This window comes from Macrobrachium rosenbergii, chromosome 26 (genome assembly GCF_040412425.1).
Source record: "Macrobrachium rosenbergii isolate ZJJX-2024 chromosome 26, ASM4041242v1, whole genome shotgun sequence".
Taxonomy (NCBI): domain Eukaryota; kingdom Metazoa; phylum Arthropoda; class Malacostraca; order Decapoda; family Palaemonidae; genus Macrobrachium; species Macrobrachium rosenbergii.
Genome location: NC_089766.1, coordinates 51261065 through 51284796, shown reverse-complemented (window position 1 = coordinate 51284796; position 23732 = coordinate 51261065). Strand labels below are relative to the sequence as shown.

Below are 23732 nucleotides of genomic sequence, written 5' to 3'. Positions count from 1 at the left end.
TTTAACAAAACCTGTATTAAAGAATGTCTTTTTCCTATTATTATTATTATTATTATTATTATTATTATTATTATTATTATTATTATTATTATTATTTCAGCAATGAAACCTATTCAATGGAACACGCACACCAAATGGGCCTTTACTGACTTGAAATTCAAGGTTCCAAAAAAAAAAAAATGGGTTTCAACCTCCCACCACAGACCCCACACTACAGCAGTAACTGATCACGATACACAGCCAGTGATTTTTCATCGCCGTGGGGGAGACGCGAACCAACTGACCAGCAAATGGAGTAGCTAAGCTTGTTCTTCGGCTAGTTAACAGTTTCCCATCATTACCTAACAGGGGAGGGATGGCAAACATACTGAAACATCAACGCCAAGGATTTGGTTAAGTCTTTTATCTTATTTTTTTAATTATCGTTATTATTATGAATTTATCTCCGAAAAATGCGAACCCTGCTCACTTCGCAGTGCCTTTCAGCAAATGTTATATAATGAATATGTTCCAATTCGTGGCTGTGTTCTCTTTTGTGGAACTTGGTCTGTTCATCAAAGCGAGCTTGGTCATTCACTGTACGAATTTCTAGTCTCCTTAGGATGCAAAACCTAAAATTTGAGATAAAATACCCTTTGAGATTATGATCAAAATAACTCCCAGAGATCTTCAGAAAAGTATAATCCTGTTCTACAGCGTGGCAGGCCTTTCTCACTCGACTACGGCACTGGAATACCCTAATTTAGCTCGTGTCCATCGAGAAAAACCGCCACCAGGTGCCTAGTAACTCTTTGGCATTAACCCCGACTGTGGCTAAAACACCTGCTACCACTAGATCTGGCAAATTACCGGAAGTGTGTGGGCGATCCATTACGACCAGAGGCCGTCACAACCTCTGCGTAACACTGAAAGGTTGATCAGTAATACTTGAGCCAAACCTGTCCTACTGCTTAATGAAGACACTAAAGAAAAAGAAATAATCAACATGGCACGCATGAGAGGAAAATATGTCAGAATAAAGGGAAAAACATGTCAGAATAAAAATAAGTAAAAAATGCGCCGAGGAAAAGTTTTCTGTATAGCATGTAATGCTGTGTGAAATTCTCAGCCACGGCCAATGAAACTCTCAGCCGCGGCCCATGAAACTCAGCCACGGCCCATGAAACCCTTAGCCGCCGCCCATGAAACTCAGCCACAGTCCGACGGTGGCCTGTGTTGGTACCAATAGCGGTACCAAAAGTGCGATCATGGCTCGCTTTAACCTTAATGAAATAAAAGCTACTCTTAGCCGCGGCCCACGAAACTCAGGGACACAGGGGGAATACGATGGAAGAAGAGCGACGACGATTAAGGAAAAGATATAAATACGGAAGAGGCAAGACGGAAAAGAGAGACATACGATACTGACAAGAAATCAAAGAGAGGATCAGAAAAAGATGAAGGATTTGAATAAAAAGTGAAGAGGAATTCAATCGAGAAAGGAAGAGGTGTACTCAAAGGATCGAGGGAATCCTGTGTATTTTAATCCTCGTATATTAATATTTTACTTACATTTTGAGTTATTTATCAATTTCTTTATTTATCAGTTTTTCTAATACTGATCTCCTCTTTCTGTATTTCGCTTTACCATCTGTTACTTCTTTCGGATGAACACCATGTGCTCTGAAAGCTTGAGTTTCAAGTCAATGGCCCCTTTGGTGGGCTTGTTCGGATGAATAGGGTTCATCCTCTGTATAATAATAATAATAATAATAATAATAATAATAATAATAATAATAATAATAATAATAATCTTTGGAAGCTTGAATTTCAAATCAATGGTCCCTATGGGTTCGTTCCATATGAATAGGGTTCATCTGCTGAATAATAATAATAATAATAATAATAATAATAATAATAATAATAATAATAATAATAATAATCCTTGGAAGATTGAATTTCAAATCAATAGCCCCTGTGGGCTCGTTCCATATGAATAAGGTTCATCTTCTGAATAATAATAATAATAATAATAATAATAATAATAATAATAATAATAATAATAAAAATAATAATAATAATAATAATAATAATCTTTGGAAGCTTGAATTTCAAGTCAATGGTCCCTGTGGACTCGTCCCATACGAATAGCGTTCATCTTCTGAGCAATAATAATAATAATAATAATAATAATAATAATAATAATAATAATAATAATAATAATAATAATATTTCCTGGAAGTTTGAATTTCAAGTCAATGGTTCCTGTGGACTCGTCCCCATACGAATAGGGTTCATCTTCTGAGTAATAATAATAATAATAATAATAATAATAATAATAATAATAATAATAATAATATTCTTTGGAAGCTTGATTTTCAAGTCAATGGTCACGTGGATTCGTTCCATACGAATAGGTTTCGGACACCTTACGACTTCTGGAGGCAGCCTGATACACAAGACCTCATTAAATGAGAACCATCTAACTTTCAAATTAAACACTGAAATTTCAAAGAACTTCTGGTCTATCAGTGGTTCAGATCAAGGTCCTTTAAATATACTCTAAGTATTTAAAGGTCCTTGTTTCAAATATCAGCTATTCTTCACTATATGCTCAGACGCCATTGCCGCTCCGCTATTCAACTTTATAAATCATCGCCCTATACTTCTTTAGTTCCAAAGTTAAAGAATTTCTCGTTTCCTTAAGCACTCCTCGGTTATATATGACTGTCTAATTTATTTTTATCTGTTTTGGAGTCTACTGTATTATCGCTGAAGTAATTTCCATGCCTCCCAAAAAGGACAAGCCACGTATGAAAGATTTGCAATGACACAAGACGCTTATAGAGAAAAATTTACAGCTGGTATTAAAAGTTTCTCTGTTAAACTGAACACCGCCTACTGTTAACATTACCATTACTTAATCAATATCGTCATTATTCAACGAACGTAGATATTTATACAAAACATCCACAAGGCAGCTTACTACCAAAGCAAGCTCTACGAAAGAGAATACCCATTTGTGAAAAGGAAAAAAACGAAGGGAAAAAGTGTAAAATAAATCAACAAACACATGACAACACGCAGAACGAAAATGACAGATGTCAACAAAAGATTCGCGATGTAACCGAATTGAGAGGGTTATCAAACCGTCGGTGCCCCTCTCAGCAGAGATAAACAAAAAATAAGACAAATAAAAGATAAACAAAAAACAAGGCAAATAAAAGACAAACAAAAAACAAGATAAATAAGCAACACAAAACTAGTATCGAGAGCGTCTGCCGAACGGCCTGCTCCTAAAACCGCGCAGTCAACAAACAAACAGCCCCGTTAGGAGGGTAGAGCCGTCAGTGCACCTCAAGCGGTTCACTGTAAGCATTCCTTAAGGTTCTTTGCAACGTCCCCTCGACCCTTAGCTGCAACCCCTTTCATTCCTCTTACTCTACCTCCGTTCATATTCTCTTTCTTACCATCTTACTCTCCACCCTCTCCTACCAATCGTTCCAACATTATTCTCAGCGCTGAAAGACCTCGTAGGTCCCAGCGCTCGGCCTTGGGCCTAAATTTAATGTTCCAGTTCTAACGATAAACAGACAGACAGACCTGTTCTCACCAGACTCCATCGCGAGATAAGGGGACCGCTGACGCGCGTTAAAACTCGACCGCACTTGTCCTATCAAACAGATAACGGGGGCGGGGGGACTCATTAACGTGGTTCGACAGGTTTTATCGCCCCTCCAACAGGTTTTACAACGTTCGGGGAAACTTATGAAAAGTGAAGGAAGGAGTCTACAGTATATATGGTTCGTCGGGGTAGCAAATTCCTGAGATGTATGCAAGTATTGCACCAGCCACGGTTTTTTTGCCATGCCCGTAGGTTAGGTTAGGTTAGGTTAGATTAGATTTGCCTCGCAAGAATAATTTGGGTGTAGGAAACATATTAGATTATTTTCAAGTAAATTCTGTGGTTAGTTTTTAAGATATGGTGTCCGGCTATTTTCAGGGAAAGGTCCACCTCACTTCTAACCAGGACAGATTCTATGCTGTGTCTTATACACTCTGTACAATAGAACAGAATGTAGAATTTAGGCCAGTGGCCAAGAGCTGGGACCTACGAGGTCATTCAGCGCGGAAAGGGAAACTGACATTGAGAAGGTTTGAAAGGTGTAACAATTGTTAGAGGGGGTGGAAAGTCAGAAGAAAAAAGAGAATTTGAACGGAGGTACAGTAAAAGGAATGAAAGAAGTTGCAGCCAGAGGCCGAAGGGACGCTGCAAAGACCCTTAAGTTGTTGAAGAGTTACAAATTCAGTCTTCATCTTACGAAAGCGAGTCATATAGACTTCTCTTCCGAACGCAAATAGATGTTCAAATATGCGAAAGTGTATTTACGCGACCGAGACGAAATGTTGCATGCAGTTTGAAATTACATCAATAATTACACCTGCAATGTTTCCTTCATTTCTCTCCACGTTTTCAAACCTCGAGATCCAGGGATTATTAATTTTGCGATGATTCTGGAGCGTCCAGAAGAGATCGATTACAATTCAAACACTGTATTGATACGCCTCTCAATAGTTGGACCTAAAGCAATTTTGGATGAAGATGGTCCATAGCACTAGATTCTTGAATAATTATTATTATAAGCCATTAACTGGAAGAACTGAAAGCTATAAACACATAGGCACCAGTAGGGAGAGCAACCCACTACGGAAGAAGAAACTAAGAATTATGGAATAAACTATAAAAGAGAAATAACAAAACAAAGTAAAGAAGGTGTACAACAAAGCAAATTCAATAAGATAGCTAACAAATAAACTACATAATCAGTCTTTTGTTAGCCGGCACAACAAAAAACAAGCAAAAAGTGCGCCGAAGTTTCTTGGGAGCAATCGAGGTTTCTGTACATCGTAAAATCAAGGCTACCGAAAATAGATCTATCTTTCGGTGGTCTCGGTACAATGGTGTATGAGCCACGGCCAATGAAACTTTAACCACGGACTGGTGGTGGCCTGGCTTATATCGTTGCCAGACGCACGATTATGGCTAACTTGAACCTTAAATAAAATAAAAACAACTGAAGCTACAGGGCTGCAATCTGGTAAGTTTGATGATTGGAGGGTGGATGATCAACGTACCAATTTGCAGCCCTCTAGCCTCAGCCGTTTTCAAGATCTGAGGGCGGACAAAAAAGTGCGGACGGACAGACAAAACCATCTCAATACTTAAGTACAAACTGCCTAATTTCACTGTTAAAGAAAATGAGATGTATTGTAACTGAAGACAATGCATATTCCGACTAACATAATAATATTACTCATAATAATATTACTAAAGTTATCAAATTTTTACTTTAAAAAAAATGTCAATGGTCAATCTCCTAACATATCACAAGCACAGTAATATATTCCACAAGTACCCGGGAAGTCCTGGGCGAACATAAGCTTAGATGGGTCGTAAAGAATTCAAGTTTAACTGGATAAAAAAAAGAAAATGCATCTTATAACGGAATGCTGACCCGTGTAACTGAACATACGATTCAGTCGCGTGTGAATGAAATAAGCTAATGGACGGATTTATGATAATTAGGGACATACCCAAACACTAAGGGTTCCCAAGGACCATTCAACGCTGAATGAGCCCTTGACTGACAACCAAAATAGTGAAGATCATAAATAAAAAAAAAAAATACAAGACCAGCCCCATATTATATATACACATTTATCTGAGAGAGAGAGAGAGAGAGAGAGAGAGAGAGAGAGAGAGAGAGAGAGAGAGAGAGAGAGAATTATATTATTACGATATGCAGCATACAAGTATATGAATGAAATGAAAGTGATTAAGACAGCCACATGTCAAGCCATCCATGCACATAAATGTTTCATTTTTGTCTAACGAAGGAATGGAAATGGAATGGAATGGAACAGAGAGTTTAGGCCAACGGCCAAGCGCTGCGACCTAAGAGGTCATTCCGCGCTGGAAAGGAAATTGAGGGTAGGTAGGTAAGAAAGGTGCAACAGGAGGAAAACCTTGCAGTTGCACTATGAAATAATTGCTAGGAGAGGGTGGAAAGCAAGATGGAAGATAATATGAATGGAGGTACAGTAAAAGGAATGAAAGGGGTTGCAGCTAGGGACTGAAGGGAATGCTGAAAAGATCCTTAAGTAATGCCTACAGTGCACCGCATGTGGTGTACTGATGGCACTACACCCTACAGGATCTTTCTTCAGTTTAAACTGTCCTTCGTATTCAAAACGAAATCTCATTCTTGTAAGATACTTAAAATTTGTGAAAAGAACATGAGAAATCAACATCTACTTTTCGCTGGTGCTTTTAAGAGTGTGCCAACGATATTATTATTATTATTATTATTATTATTATTATTATTATTATTATTACGAGCTTGTTGGCGTGCGCTGGAACTCCCATTCCCCCATCTACCTTACCCCCACCCGGGGTGGACAAATAGGTTTGCAGGAGGAGGGTGGATGTCTCCTCCTACCCTCCCAATTCCCTACCTACCCCGCCCCCACCCGGGGCGGACAAACCGGTTTGCAGGGGGTGGGTGGCTGTGTCATGTCTCCCCTACTGTCACCTGGGGGAGGACAAACAAGATCCATTCGGATATTATTATTATTATTATAGACAGAATATTATTATCAAACAGAACGGCCATCTGGATGCTGTTGAGTTTGTACTGCAGCGAATGAGTTTCTTTGTAGCAGCTGGTAAATTATATGACACAATTGCACCCCTAGCGTCGATCGCCCTTTGGTAAATGGTAGTAGAGATTACTACCGAAACGTCAGGGAATAAATGAACTTTGGACAGCTGTTATATAATTTACCTGCCGCTTCAAACGAACTCATTCGAGAGATCGAGAAACTGTACCAGGAACTCAGCAGCAACCAGAAGGTCATTCTATCTAATGAAGTTTGAAAGAGGCTCTTCTTCCGAATTATTATTATTATTATTATTATTATTATTATTATTATTATTATAATTATTATTATTATTATTAATAAAAATCTCATAATCGCATGAGTCACTAAAATGGTGCAGAAATCCACAGTGGTGTACTGTAAGTGTAAATATATATTAAAATTATATTTACAAAAGATATATGTATATATACATACATATACATTTACACTTACACTACTGTGGACTTTTTCACCATTATTATTATTATTATTATTATTATTATTATTATTATTATTATTATTATTCATAATGAACATACCAGCTCCCATCATTTATTTATAATAAAAAAATCCGAGTGGATCTTTCTTGTTTGTCCGGGGCTGGTAGGTAGGGGATCGGGAGGGCAGGTGTTGACATGACACATCCACCCTCCCCTGCAAACCTGTTTCTCCGACCCAGGTGGGGGCGGGGTAGGTAGGGGAATCGGGAGGGTAGGGGAGACATGACGGGCAGCGCCGGGTTTCAGCGCAGCGTAGCGCTAGCCATCAAGCTCGTCAGCTAATAAGAGAGCAACAGCAGATGTGCACCGTCCATAATATTACCGACAGTTCCATTTTAAAATTATTAACATCACTCCAACCATATTTATAAATTTATTTATTTCTGGAAACACTTATTAACAACGTTCTGTAGAGCTTGAACGAGTTCCTCGACACATATTGAACTTGGTTGTTTATCATAAACTTTCAAACCGAGTCTGATCACTGGTCCGAATTCCGGTAATTTTTCCCATCAGACGGAACGACCTTCTAATAAGTTGTGGCAAAAGTCTCGTTCGATTTGTTTATGGCTGTTAAATCGTGCTCCGCCGCTGCTTCCCAGTTGGCAGAGAGCGAAGTTCCCCATCTCTCTTTTTTCATATGGGTGCCGAGAATATATTCGAATACTGAATGGTACGTACATCGATATGGCCGATAAATTCTCGAGATCACTCGAGGTTGAGCGGCTTAATACTGATTTCGGAAAACAAGGTTTTTAGGAAATTTTGCTTTTATTAATGTCTTCTCTCTCTCTATCTCTTTCTCATACAGTATATGTGTATATATTTTGTGTATATATATTTTTATATATATATATGTGTGTATGTGTATACATATGTATATTATATACACACACACACACACACACACACACACACACACATATATATATATATATATATATATATATATATATATATATATATATATATATATATATATATATATATATATATATATATATATATATATATATATATATATATATATACATACATGTATATATATATATATATCTATGCAAAATGACCAAGTTTACAGCTTCGCCGAAAATGAATGGTTGCTTAAGAGGTAGGAATTAGCTCTTATTACAATTAACACTCACATAATATATAAAAATGGGTTTAAAACAATGAATAAATTACAGCTATAAATGAAAACTATATCAAGCGTCAAAATTCCAAGTCGTCTTAGGCGGTTAATATGAACAGCTTAATTAAAGAATGGAAAATACAAATTTGGTTAAATCACGGACAAAGCGCCACAAAAAACCTTGTAAAAACATCGGCACGATTGCATGGTGCCTTAGTTTTTTTAACAGAATAGGATAGAATATATAGAATTTAGGCCAAAGGCCAAGCGCTGGGACCTATGAGGTCATTCAGAGCTGAAACGGAAACTGAGAACAGAAAGGTTCAAAAGGTTTGAAAGGTGTAACAGGAGGAAAAACTCGCTCTTGCACTATGAAACAACTGTTAGAGAGGGTGGAAAGTAAGATGGAAGAAAGAGAACATGGACGGAGGTACAGTAAAAGGAATGAGAGGGGTTGCAGCTAGGGGTCGAAGGGACGCTACGAAGAACCTTAAGCAATGCCTACAGTACACCGCATGAGGCCTCAGTTTTATATGACTTGGAAGAGTGCTTCAAGAAGATAATGGCATACTAGTTAGTTAAAACAGAATCTCTTTCTTTAAATCTTCAGCTAAAAACTTTCTGACAAAGTCAACAGACTATAAAACCACGATGGCTGCAAAAGAAAATCAACCTGCAGAGAGAGACAATTTACAAGAAAAGGTGATAAATAAATAAATAAGAGGGAGTTGAAAATCAAACCGATACACCTGAAATTCAGCAGACGTCAGCAAAAGGCAGGACTGAATTTGCTCCTGCTTAAACATTTGGAGACCAGAAAATTCAACAGCTGCAATAAGCAAACGATTCCACATTTTCGTTGTGGCCAAGATAAAACACCCAACTGAGTAATATCAAACCTGATACCACAAAACGACGCACTGTTTGCAACAGCAGCTAGCCTGCACATTTTGATTAATAACAGTCTCCCTGACGATGCTGTGTAATTGGACCCTCAAAAGTTCCATCGAAGGTGCGATGCATTACTCATCCTAGAGCGATTCTCTTTGCATTTTATAATTTGCCTACATTTTTATCTTTCTATTTATTAATTGGTTAATTTATTTTTTTTTATTTACTAATAAATGATCTCTCTGTGTATTTCCTATCACCTTCTGTTACTTCTTTCAAATAAGCACTTTGGAAGCTTGAATTTCAAGTCAATGGCCCATGTGGGGTTGTTCCATAAGAGTGCGTTATACCCTCAATAATAATAATAATAATAATAATAATAATAATAATAATAATAATAATAATAATAATAATAATAATAATAATAGCGTGAGTCACTAAAATGGTGAAGAAATCCACAGCTGTGTAGATGTAAATATATATTTTATTTTAGAAACATACATCTGTCTAAAATATACATTTACATCAACACCGCTGTGGATTTCTCCACCAATAATAATAATAATAATAATAATAATAATAATAATAATAATAATAATAATAATAATAATAATAATAATAATTAGTAAATCTTCCGAAATTTAGTCATTATAGAAACATTTACAAAATAAATCACTAACAGCTAGCTATCAAACAAAAACACAGCTATCTATCAATGGTCTCTGTAGGCTTGTTCCATATAAATACGTTCCATCTCCTAATTAATAATAATAATAATAATAATAATAATAATAATAATAATAATAATAATAACAATAATAATAATAACAATAATCCCCCGAAATATAATCATTATAGAAACATTTACAAAGTAAGTCACTAATAACAGCTGTCTATCCAACAAAACAAAAAAAGTCTCAATGCGGAGTCCCGAAGGCGCACGTCTGAGCCCCGAGTATTTTTTTCGAACCTGTTCGTCTGATAAGTGATTTACGAGACAACGCCTGCTTCCTGGTGTGTGCGCCGGTGAAGCCGAGATAAATTGCAAGTTCATAAAAAAAAACTTTTTTTTATCTTAGCAAATTAATTAACGATGGCATTAACTGTGCATGCTTCTTCATACTGATAGAGAGCTTCAGCCTGTTTGCTAGTAAAGCTGCTCGTTTTCACGTCTCGCACCAACAAACTTGTCTACTAAACAATAATGGCGTTCAAGGGTTTATTATTATTATTATTATTATTATTATTATTATTATTATTATTATTATAAACGGTGTTCGAAAGTCTTTGCCTTTGTTTTTTACATAGTAGTACAGTTTATTATACAATTGTGAATTTTTATTACACAAAATGTTTTTCACGAGATTGTGAATTTAACACTTATTATTATTATTATTATTATTATTATTATTATTATTATTATTATTATTACACAGCCACAATGTCAGGATGGTCGTAATGCTGTTTTACAACAAAGGAAAAGCGACCTTCGGTGCTAGACGGTTCACAAGTTTTTTAATTTTCATTCTGACGGGACTTGACTACGAAACACTGCTTGCATTATCTACACTGCTTGCATTGTCTGCCGCAGGTCCTCTTTTTCTTTTTAATAAGCAGTGTCTTCGATTCTGATGGCTTTTCCATCTGTTTACACTGGCCATAGTTGAAAATGAAGTCTCAAAATTCGGGGGGTTTTCAATACACTCTTTAAGTTTCCCTCTCATGAAAATTTCAATCTTTTAGCCCGGTGTGAAATTTTTAAGACTTCAGTGCTTTAACAGAATAATATATATAGTATATATATATATATATATATATATATATATATATATATATATATATATATATATATATATATATATATATATATATATATGTGTGTGTGTGTGTGTGTGTGTGTTATGTGTGTGTGTGTGTGTGTGTGTGTGTGATTTTCTTCATTTTCATTTCTTTATTAATTTGTTTTCTTTTTATTATTTTAATTAATTAAATTTTTGCTTAAGTTTCAGCGGCCTTCGACTTCAAGTCTCGCTTAAAGAAACAAAGAGAAAGTCAGGTTTTTTGGGGGGACCATCATTTTGCAGGCTCACCAGCGCTCCAGTCAAGGACGACTTTCAAGTAACAAGGATGGGGACTTGCACATGTTCGGAAAACTGAAGCTGGTCACTGGTACTCATTTCACAAGTCAGCCCTTTTTGGGCTGTTCGAGCTTTACATTATTACTTAAAACATCCCCCGCGTTCCAGTTTGAGCTATAACTTCTAACACCAGAATCTCCCGTTTTATGTTAGCGCCAACTGTCTAGGGTCTGGTTCTACCCAGGTGAATGTCTTTTGCATCAAGTCTAGTCTAAAGCCGCATAACCTAAATCTTCGATTAGCACCAAATGTCTTATCCGCAGCGGACACTTGAATTCATGCATAAATTGCCAAAAAGTCGTACTATAATCTCGAATGTCACGGCTGCCATCAAGGTTATTCTATGGACTATAATATCTAGTCAAATCTGATAGACATCACATACAAGACCAAGTCTTACTTCACATTGCCAATAATCAAGTACTTTGGATCATTCCTAACGGTCCACATTTCCTTCTTATTTAACATTAACACTTTAAAATGATCGGGCACTGATTGCGTTTCACCTTTATTAGGTTCAAGTAAAGGTAAGGGATGATGGCTATTTTAATATAAGAAACATTCTTTCTCTAGTCCATCACCTGGTAACAACATGGTTCTTTTCTTTGAATGAGATATCTTTCTTAGAATTTGGGATTTTCAATACCCTCTTGAAGTATACCTCTCATAAAATCTTGAATATTTTAGCCCGGTCTAAAATTTTTTAAACTTCAGTGCTTTAATAGAATAATATATATATTCAAAAGTTTCAAAATCCTACATGATAAAGTTCAAAAATTGATTGAAATTTCCACCTAGTTTAAACCAGCAGTAACGATAGCAGTTATAATGAAAGAAGTCGATAGCTTTCCAGTCATATAGGAAGTTAGTTACAATCTTGTATTCTAATACCAATCAAATTCTACTTTAAGGATTCTTTCAAAGCCTGAAAACATTAAACAAATCACAACATCCTTCCAGCTGTCTCTTACTTCATGCAAGATCCAACCCTACTGTTATCCCCAATCCTTTCCCGTGGACCTGATTTGCCCATCCTGTCAGTCTCACCATCAGGAATAATTCTGCTCGAACCCAACGTCATTTCTAAGCCTAGAATCCACTCGGAAGGGGAAACCTCTCCCAAGCCGCAAGGAAACGCAAAACTGGGGAACCTCAACGACTGTCAAAAAGGAGGAGACGGCCACGCGACGAGCTCACCTGCGACGCTGCGAGGGCTGCTAGCAGTGAGTGACCCTGTGGCCTCCTCAGGCGGGAGTGGACGGACACGAGGGAGGGAGGAAGGCGTCACACTCGGATTTCCTTCCCTGTCCAAAAGACACTGACTGCACTCGTGCGTTTCTCCTCCAAAGGAGCCCTGTACAGCAGAGGGGTTAAACGTGTCACGGCGCCGGAGATCTTACTGAGAACCCATCTGGAAGAGACCCCTCTCTCCTGCCTTCTCCCTCTACAGACAAGACGCTCTGGACACACGCCAGATGAACCCCCCCACCACACACTCACCCACCCACCCACCCCAAGTAAGCACACCCATTCCTCTGATAAGTCTCTCTCTCTCTCTCTCTCTCTCTCTCTCTCTCTCTCTCTCTCTCTCTCTTCAATCAAATTGGTTTCCGCTCTCCTCAGGCACTTAAGGTTTTCGCTCTTCTTGTCGCGTCGTCAGCCATAAAAAAAAAAATCTGCTTCAACAGACAGACGTGTGACTGACAGTTTCACCGTCACCAGAGTCATCGCTTCTGCCGAGCTGTGAATTTCGCATCTGTTATCTATTCTTGCTACGTCTACCCGCCATGTTATCATTGCTACGTAGCTGTCGGTAACTTTGATAACGATAACCATCGCTATTATACCAATACCATTGAAGAGAATAGAATACAGAATTTAGGCCAAAAGAGTGGGACCTGTGAGGTCATTCAGAGCTGAAACGGAAACTGACAGTAAAAAGGTTTTAAAGATGTAACAGCAGGAAAACCTCGCAGTTGCACCATGAAACAATTGTCAGGAGAGGTTGGAAAGTCGGGTGGAATAAAGAGAATATGAACGGAGGTACAGTAAAAGGAATGAAAGGGGTTGCAGCTAGGGGCCGAAGGCACGCTGCAAGGAACCTAAAGCAATGCCTACAGTGCACAGCATGGGGTACACTGACGGCACTACCCCACTAAGGGGACCAATACCACTGAGATCAATTATATCTTTTTTTCTTTTAACCAAACTTACTGATCTCATCATCATCATCATCATCATCGTCGCCGTCATCTCCCACACGCATTTTTCTTTCGGCCCCGTCCAATATTTCAAGTTCAGAACCATTAAATCAGGGAAAACCAACTTCCTTGATCACAATTTCTTATTTTATTGGCCATTCCGACTGAAGATGCAAATCTCCCGTTCGTCACTGCGCCGTGTCAGTGCCAAGTCCGTCTCGCTCATCATTAGACTTTTCTCACCAGGACGCGAAATGAAGGAACTACAATACCACAGCTCAGCGGATAAATACATGCGCGAAAAATAAAATATTATATATATATATATATATATATATATATATATATATATATATATATATATATATATATATATATATATATATATATATATATATATATATGTGTGTGTGTGTGTGTGTGTGTGTTTATGTGTTTGTGTGAATGAACGTGTATCCTTAGGTTGGTGGTATAAGTCTGGTTAAACAATTATATTTTTTCAATGATCGATATAACCAAAAACGCATAAAAAAATAATCACTAAGACCACACACACACATACTGTACATGTGTATATATGAATACATATATATATATAAATATATATATACGTATACACACATATATATACATATATAAATATACATATACATATATACTCGTATATCTTAGATTGTATATATACACATATAAATATATACAGTGTACATACACATACATATATATATATATATATATATATATATATATATATATATATATTATATATGTATGTAAAACCAACAAGCCTGTAAAAATGTCATTTTAGTTATCACCAATATAACAGCCACTGCCACATTCAGTCTTTACAGACTGAATCAGTTATAATCCCCCATGGAAATAAACCCCCAATGCAGGCTATTCTTTCAACCTATACATCAATAGAGCACTGATACACCTGTATACTGTATATCTATAAAAATAAAATCCGGGTGGATCTTGTTTATCTTCTCCCTAGGTGACAGTACGGGAGACATGACACAGCCACCCACCTCCTGCAAACCAGTCTGTCCGCCCCGCGTGGGGGCAGGGCGGGTAGGGGAACGGGAGGGTAGGGGAAACATCCACCCTCCTCTTGCAAACCTGTTTGTCTGCCCGGGGTGGGGACAGGGTAGTAGGGGGAATGGGAGGGTACAGGGAACATCCACCCTCCTCCTGCAAACCTGTTTGTCCACCCCAGGTTGGGGCAGGGCAAGTAGGGGAACAGGAAGGTAAGGGAAACATCCACCCTCCTCCTGCAAACCTGCTTGCCCACCTCGTGTGGTGGTGGGGTAGGTAGGAGATCGGGAGGGTAGGGGAGACATCCACACTCTTCCTGCAAACCTGTTTGTCCACGCTGGTTGGGGGTGGGGTAGGTAGGGGATCAGGAGGGTAGGGGAAACAGGTGCATCAGGTTCCAGCACTCGTAGCGCGCACCAACAAGCACGTTACTATATACAATTCATCTCACTTTTCCATAAACTCTGACACTTCCTGAATACTGAGGCCCTTCCATTCCTACCCCTCTTGTGTTCAACTCAGGCTGCGGCCAAACTGCAATAAAAAGCCATAAACATAGGTTGACAACTTATTGCACGCACATCACAAATAAGTTAAATACAAGTACAAGTCAACTACTTACTGGCAGTCCTAACCATTGCTTCAAAAGATTACTGTACTGTAGTATCTGCCCATTGCTTCATAAGATTACTGTAGTATCTGCCAAAGATTTGTTTTCCAGTTAAAATATAGAGTTTAGGCCAAAGGCCAAGCACTGGGACCTATGAGGTCATTCAGCGCTGAAAAGGAAATTGACGGGAAAAAGGTTGAAAAGGTGTAACGGGGGACCCTCGCAGCTGCACTATGAAATAATTGTTAGGAGAGGGTGTATAGAAAGATGGAAGAAAGAAAATATGAATGGAGGTACAGTAAAAGGAATAACAGGGTTTGCAGTTAGAGGCCGAAGAGACGCTGCAAAGAACCTTTAATAATGCCTACAGTGCGCCCCTATGGGGGTTAGTTGTTGACTTGCATTCGACCTATTTGTGATAGACACGCAATAAGATTCTGAAGTGTGTTTATAACACTCTACTGCAATTTAGACGCACCCTTAGTTTGTAAACAATATAAACAGGGGTGACTGGTTGTAGAAATTTTTGGTTCATTGTTTAAGCTGACCTAAAGGCATTTCCCCGATGTCATGCGAAGCTCTATCAAAGCTGTTGAGACTTCTCATAATTTGTATTTTTAATGGAATAAACATAACTTTATAGATTCGTGCTAATTTGACACAAAAGTGAATAAATTTTTTTCTTGTGTACTGCAGACAAGGCGGAGACAAGACTATTTGACCTGTCTTCAATCTTGCCCTTGGAGTCTTTTTGCTGGTCAAGGACAATGAATTTGTTTTTGGAATTCACTTAAGTTTATCAGACCTTAGAATAGAAGGATCTTTCCTAGATAGTGACCCTCAATGGTTTTCGGGGGTCGTTATCCAGGACTAATATTCCTTGGGGGTCATTATCTTTATGATATTTACAGTCTTTTGTTTATGTTTTTACGGTCATCTCCAACTGCCTTGTACTAAAGACGCCGCAAAGGTGGATACATAACGGGTTTAAAACCCTTGGGGTCACTATCTGGGAAAGATCCAAAAAGAATTAACGACTGTGATGATCTAAGTCCATTTCAAAATTAAATCGTTTTCAATTTTTTAATGTGAAATCAAAGGCAAAACTTTGTCACTCATACAACACTCATTTCCGTATTGTTCAATCAAATTATAGATTGAGAATAACACGATCATTTGAAAGCATCTCAGATTCAACCACAAAACATCACAGCAGACAGTTCTTAAGTTACTTGTCAAGAGTCTCCCCCTACCTTCAATGCATTTCTCCCGTTAATCTCGTCGCAAAAGACTGTATCCTGGGTCTTAAAACAATACTCTGTAACATGGATGACTTTAGTGGTTCTCCCAAATTAATGACTATGTGGGTTGAGATCTGTCTAGTAAAAAGGCAGAAGTCAGATGGCATCAAAGCAGGAGTGAAGGGGCATGAAACAATTCAAAGCACCAGTTGCCACTTGCGCTGTGGAAGTCTCCTAGCAAGTGTTCAGACGAGGATGAGACCGTCTTAAATGATCCAAGCAATTTTAGGCTGTTTGGGCCTTTCTCTACCATAGCCTTTTATGGCACCATAATCATGTGGCAGGCATCCCTCCTCAGCAGAGTTTCTCTGATATCAATGGGTCCAAAGTAAGTTCTTTGTCTCTTAATTTTTCAAATATTCCATTTTGTTTCACACCAAAGTCCATTAATGAGTGTTATTATAGTCTTCTAGCACAGTATAAGCAAACTATCAATTGTCCAACAAAAAGAGTTATACAACCCTCTATAACAAGCATTTATGAGGCGTTCTATTCGTCAGTAGTGTTATAAAGCTACTCGAGGCTCATATAAAACATAGTTCTTTAATTACAATGAAGGCTCATGGCCATGACACTCCACTCACTAGCAAGAGGACCAAAGCTCGATTCCTGGACAGAAAAAACAATTTTGCCCAGCTTCAATGATACACACAGTGCCTCCGCTGACCCAAGCATTAAACAGGGTACTTGACAGCTCGTCGACTGTGGTATGTCAATAGCAGGGAGTATGAGGGTACAAGCCAGCAATCTAATCATACCTATTTAATTACTGGAAACTGGAAGGATTTGACATTTTGGAGCATCCTCCAGTAAGGGGAAAATATGTAAAAACGCTAAGGGGTGGCTTCAGGAACTGCTTACCATATTTCTTAGCAAGGCTTTTGGGGAGCAACTACTAGCCTCATGTCATTCTCACCTTGGTTCCGACCAACGAAAGTTGACTACTAAGTTGGAGTTATATAAACCACTGCTAAGGTCAGTCAAGGTACTATGGATTATCTGGGGGTGGGACTAAGTTTTTCCCAGGCCTAATGTGTATGTATGTATGTATGTATGTATGTATGTATGTATGTATGTATATATATATATTATATTATCTATATAGTATAGTGTGTATATGTATACACACATGCACACACATATACACATACAGTAGATATACATACATATATATATATATATATATCTATATATATATATATATATATATATATATATATATATATAGGCCTTTTCCTCAGTTTTTAGAGATGAGGTTGTTGGGTTGACTAGTGGGCAGTACGCCGGGTTCACACAACAGGCCTTCCAAGAGAGTGTCCATGGTCTACTATTGAGCTTCTCCATTTGCATTTACACACAATGCATTACATATGTATATGTATATGTTTATATATATATATATATTATATATAAATATACAGTATATATACACACGTATATAAATATATACATATATAAATATATATTGCAAAAGAATGTTAATCTCTTCAAAATGCAAATGTTTCATAAAAAAAAACTGTATTTCACTTGCGATCACTGACATCCTGTTCATACACACAAACACACACTCTCATACCCAAACTCTCTCTCCCTCTCCCTATCGCAAACATCCTATACACAAAGTTCTTCCCCTCCTATAAACGTGAAAGCTGTCTAGACTTACTTATGTTTGTAAACAGTTTACAAGAGGATTCTGGCATTAACATCCGAGTCTGTTGATGGTTCTGTTAAGTGCACAGAAACGATTCTCTATTAAAAAGCAGCAGCGTTTAAAACGAGTACAAAAATTTACTTCTCCCTAAAAAAGTGTATCGAGAGAGAGAGAGAGAGAGAGAGAGAGAGAGAGAGAGAGAGAGAGAGAGACTCGTTATGGCAAGCTACTGCTATGCTGTTTTGTTCCTGAGATAAAGTGAAGTGTTTGCAACACTATACAATATTTTACTACCTCCATCAATCACAATTCATCACAGACACTTCAGGATAATATTCTCTCTCTCTCTCTCTCTCTCTCTCTCTCTCTCTCTCTCTCTCTCTCTCAACGAGAGAATTTTGAGCTTCAAGAGTTAAAACAAAGACCTGAAACACATTTCAGTATTCAAATTAATCTATGATCTAAAATTCAAGACGCAAATTGCTCTTTTTAGTTTTCTGTAAAAGAAAACTATTATAGAGAAGGCTATTTGTCTGTCCGTCCGCACTTTTTCTGTCCGCCCTCAGATCTGAAAAACCACTGAGGATAGAGGGCTGCAAATTGGTATGATCATCCACCCTTCAATCATCAAACATACCAAATTGCAGCCCTCTAGCCTCAACAGGTTTAATTTTTTTATGGTTAAATTTAGCCATGATCGTGCTATTGGCAACGATATAGGACAGACCACCACCGGGCCTTGACTGAAAGTTTCGTGGGCCGAGGCTCATGCAGCATTATAAGCTGTACAGAAAACTCAACTGCGCCGAAGAAACTTCGGCAATTTTTTGTACTTGTTTAGAATTGTACTTGAAACAAATGACACCACTGTTAACATGGGTATATAATTAACCATTAGATTACAAGAAATGCCTATATGCTTTTAGTGCAATACAAATGACTTTGCACTAGGAATATACTGTAGTTTCAACTCCTTGACCGAACTGCAATACAGAAGACAAGTGCATGAGACAAAAATCTGTAAATAACTAGTAATCAGATAAGACTTCTAAAAGTGGTTTACATATTTTACACATATACACAGTTCTAAGGGTGTGGTTTTGGTTCCTGGAAAGTCATGCACTCACTAAACAATCAAGTTAGAAATGTATCTTTTAACATTTCGTATCAATTTCTATTAGAAAACTTAAAAACCAGTCATTAAACTACGGCAAACGTTAATTCCAATATACACCATATTAAAAAAAAAGTAAAAAATGCGACGAAGTTTCTTCGACGCAATCGAGTTCTCTGTTCAGTGTATAATGCTGTATGAAACTCTCAGCCACAGCTCATGAAATTCTCAGCAGCGGCCCATGAAAAATCCAGCCACGGCCAGGTGGTGGCCTGTGTTGTTGGCACCTATAACGGTGCCAGATGCACGATTATGGCTAAATTTAACTTTAAATAAAATAAAAACTACTTAGGAGGCTAGAGGGCTGCAATTTGGTATGTTTGATGACTGGAGGGTGGATGATCAACACACCAATTTGCAGCCCTCTACCCTCCGTAGTTTTTAAGATCTGAGGGCGGACGGACAGACAAATAGCCATCTCAATGGTTTTCTTTTACAGGAAACTTAAAAAGACCTAATAAATAAATATAATTGTCCAATATCTCATCAACAGGCAGAATAATACATCGAATTATTCTAAACCTCTTTCAGAACACGATAAACAAATCACTTTGCAAGGAATTACTTTGTAAAAAAATGTAAATAAATAAATAAATAAATGCATAAATAAATAAATAAATAAATAAATAAATAAATAAATAAATAAAAATTCTAAAACTGGCAACTCTGGTGCGGCGTTAAAAGACTCTTCATTTAATACCCGGGGCAGAAGCACTTACCAATTATAATGCCCTCTGGATGTAAATTATTCCCAAGGTAAAGTGAATCTGATATTAAGGGTACTTGTGGTTTAATAAATGCGACCATAAAAAAGTCACATGTGTGTAAGGAACAACACTTCATACATACATACATACATACATACACACATACATGCATGCATGCATAACATAGATATAGATATAAATATAATATATTTATATAATTATATACATTATATATATAAATATATATATATATATATATATATATATATATATATATACATATATAAATATATATGTACATATATATATATAAATTAAAAATATATATATAAATATAAATACACATATATATACAGTATACATACATACAGACATATACACGTGTATGCCTACCACAGACCTCACTCAAATAATTATGTAACATTTAAATCAACAAACATACAGATGAAACAAGTACAAGCCTTATCAAGCCTAAAACCCATCTTGAGCAAAAAGTGACAACCGCGAACCAATGGAAAAAAAGAAAAATAAACAAAAACAGAGACAGAAATAAAAGAGAGTAGCGAACACAGAGCCACACAGTGCCGCACAGAGTCACACAGAGGCGAAGCCATCCGCCCATCCATCCATTTTGGCCCTATCTGCGCTAAGTGGCCGAAACAAAGTTGCCTGAGTGCCTATGGCGCGATGGTATCTCTCTCTCTCTCTCTCTCTCTCTCTCTCTCTCTCTCTCTCTCTCTCCTCTCTCTCTCCTCGGGCGACTTAAGTGTATCACTCTGGAGGGAGGAAAAGGCTCGCCACTTGTCCTGTGTTCCAAGCCGCGGCCTCACACCCGCATTATGCTGGAGGGAAAAGAGAAATCTCTCCTGATAGAGTCTGACAATTATAAATTGCCAGTGCTTGGTATCAAACTGTCCGCGAGAGAGAGAGAGAGAGAGAGAGAGAGAGAGAGAGAGAGAGAGAGAGAGAGAGAGAGAGAGAGAGAGAGAGAGCTCTTGGAAAATTTATTCAAAATCCTTTTACCTGTTTGAGAGAGAGAGAGAGAGAGAGAGAGAGAGAGAGAGAGAGAGAGAGAGAGAGAGAGAGAGAGAGAGAGAACACACACTCCTGGAAAATGAATTCAAAATCCTTCTACCTGTCTGAGAGAGAGAGAGAGAGAGAGAGAGAGAGAGAGAGAGAGAGAGAGAGAGAGAGAGAGAGAGAGAGAGAGAGAGAGAACCCTCGGATAATTAATCTACAACCGTTCCTTATGCTTGCAAAAATGGCTAATAAAACGAACACACTTACTATGCACCGGACGTGGCGTCTTCCTTCAAGAAGCACTTTCCTTCCACTCGATTCCTGAAAAGGCAAAGAGAGTTCCAGGGCATAAGAAGAAGTTGTTTATCTCTTGGTTATACACAAGTAATGTAGCACAGTAACATAAGCATGAATATTTTATGTCACGTTTACTACATAAATCAATCGTTGCACCTTTTGCAGCTCAGTGGGAATAGTAAAATTGGTTTCAGCGTCTGTGCATCTGCAAGACACTGAAATAATTTTGCAACAATTACAGTCTTTCATATATATATATATATATATATATATATATATATATATATATATATATATATATATATATATATATATATATATATATTTATATATATATATATATATATACATATACATATATACACACACACACATATATATATATACATACATACATACATAAATACTGTATATATATACACATATATATATATATATACATATAATATAGAAAATTTCAATAAATGGTGCAGTTGTTTCACCACATGCAAACCAGATCCCAAATCTCTATTTAAATCCCAAGTCCAACCCTCAAAGTCGTATCGTACTCATCACCTAAGTTTGCAGATTTATTGAACATTTGCGATTTTTTATTTGATCTTTTTACGTTTGCTACGAAAACTTTCGCGGAAGTATATGACATATAATATTATTTCCCCTTATGCCCCTAATTTACATTTATTCTTTTTTATAATGTAACTTGTTTTTATAACCTGTGTCCCATCTAGTTATTAATGGACATTTACTTTCGTTTTTAAGACAATTTTCACTTTATAGCCTGTTTCCCCTACTGCTGCTTTTTTTTTTTTTTAGGAGACAAATTATTCTTCCATTTTTAGTTTTCTCAAAAGAAAACTATTGTGCCGGATTTGTCTGTGCGTCCGCACTTTTTTCTGTCCGCACTTTTTCTTTTCGCCCTCAGATCTTAAAAACTACTGAGGCAAGAGGGCTGCAAATTGGTATGTTGATCATCCACCCTCCAATAATCAAACATACCAAATTGCAGTCCTCTAGCATCAGTAGTTTTTATCTTATTCAAGGTTAAAGTTAGCCATAATCGTGCGTCTGGCAACGATATAGGCCAGGCCACCACCGGGCCGTGGTAAAAGTTTCTTGGGCCGCGGCTCATACAGTATTATACCGACACCACCAAAAGATAGATCTACTTTCGGTGGCATTGATTATACGATGTACAGAAAACTCGATTGCGCCGAAGAAACTTCGGCGCATTTTTTAATAGTTTAAGAAAATTTTTAATTTATAGCTTGTTTCCCCTACCGCTGCTGTCAGCACACCTTTTTTTTTTCTTTAGGAGACAAATTATGATTTGTAAATTGGTCTCCCCTCTTTTTTTTTGTAACATTAACATCATTTACGGCAGCTGATAGTAAGAGGGGCTGCTTCCCTACCACATCCAGCCGATTTCTTGTGCTCTTTAAATGGCAATCTACTAATGTTATAACATATTCAAAACCAAAGCGTAAAAATAATCAATGGTAACAATAATTCAGAAACTTGAAAAGTTACTCATGAATTTCGATGTCGGACCTTTGAAAATTAACTAACAAATGAAAATGACATACTATTCCATACCTTGGTTACTGCTTTTCATTACCCAAATAATCTTTTCACAATTGAAATTTGCCCTGATCAACCAACCGAATGTCCACAAAAGATGCTGAAAAATCAGAAAAATTTAATTTCTATCGAGACGAGTACCCTGTGTTACAGCGAGTTCATGATCCACATTGCATAACCCACTGTGAATTACATGAATTATATATGCAGTATATTAGATCAATTATTGGAGACTTTCACCAGATAAATTTGTATTATCAATGGCCGCAGAGACAACTGAACTTCTCCTTCACCTCACTTTTTGAATAGGCTTATCACTACAGAATTAGGATTTCGGCCAAAGGCCCAGCGCTGAGAATATGAGGTCATTCAGCGCTGAAATGGAAACTGACAGCAAAAAGGTCTGAATAGGATTATCGCTACGCAACTTGAATCCAGATACGAAACATGTGAAAATGCAATCATTCCTTCCGTACCGAGATTCGAATCCATGGGCTATGGTAAGAATGAGTACCACTTAGCCCCCATGCTGTCAAGATTAGATTGTGAAATTAATAAGACTTCTCCCTTGGATAAATACAGAATAAAACAGAATATAGAATTTGAGACCAAAGCCAAGCGCTGGGACCTATGAGGTCATTCACCGCTGAAAAGGGAAATCGACACTGTCGGACAACTGTTAGAGAGGATGGAAAGTCAGACGAAAGAAAGAATGTGAACGGAGGTACAGTAAAAGGAAGGAAAGAAGTTGCACCTAGGGGCCACGGGAGAGACGCTGTAAAGACCCTTAAGTAACGCTTGAGGTGCACTGAC

At 37.5% G+C, this 23732-nt stretch overlaps 1 protein-coding gene across 12 annotated transcripts in view; it reads right to left on the bottom strand.

The window, feature by feature from the left end:
* LOC136853202 (glutathione S-transferase 1-like) overlaps window positions 1–23732 on the bottom strand; it is a 498955-nt gene that overhangs the window by 277508 nt on the left and 197715 nt on the right. For 8 of the 12 annotated variants that reach the window (XM_067128564.1, XM_067128565.1, XM_067128571.1 and 5 more), the window contains one exon: window positions 21312–21365. The exons of 2 other annotated variants lie outside the window; for them this stretch is intronic. The gene's annotated coding sequence lies outside the window, so the exon portion shown is untranslated. Of the gene's footprint in view, window positions 1–12539; window positions 12809–21311; window positions 21366–23732 lie in introns of those variants that run through there. 2 more of the 12 variants (XM_067128569.1, XM_067128573.1) reach the window with 2 other exon arrangements.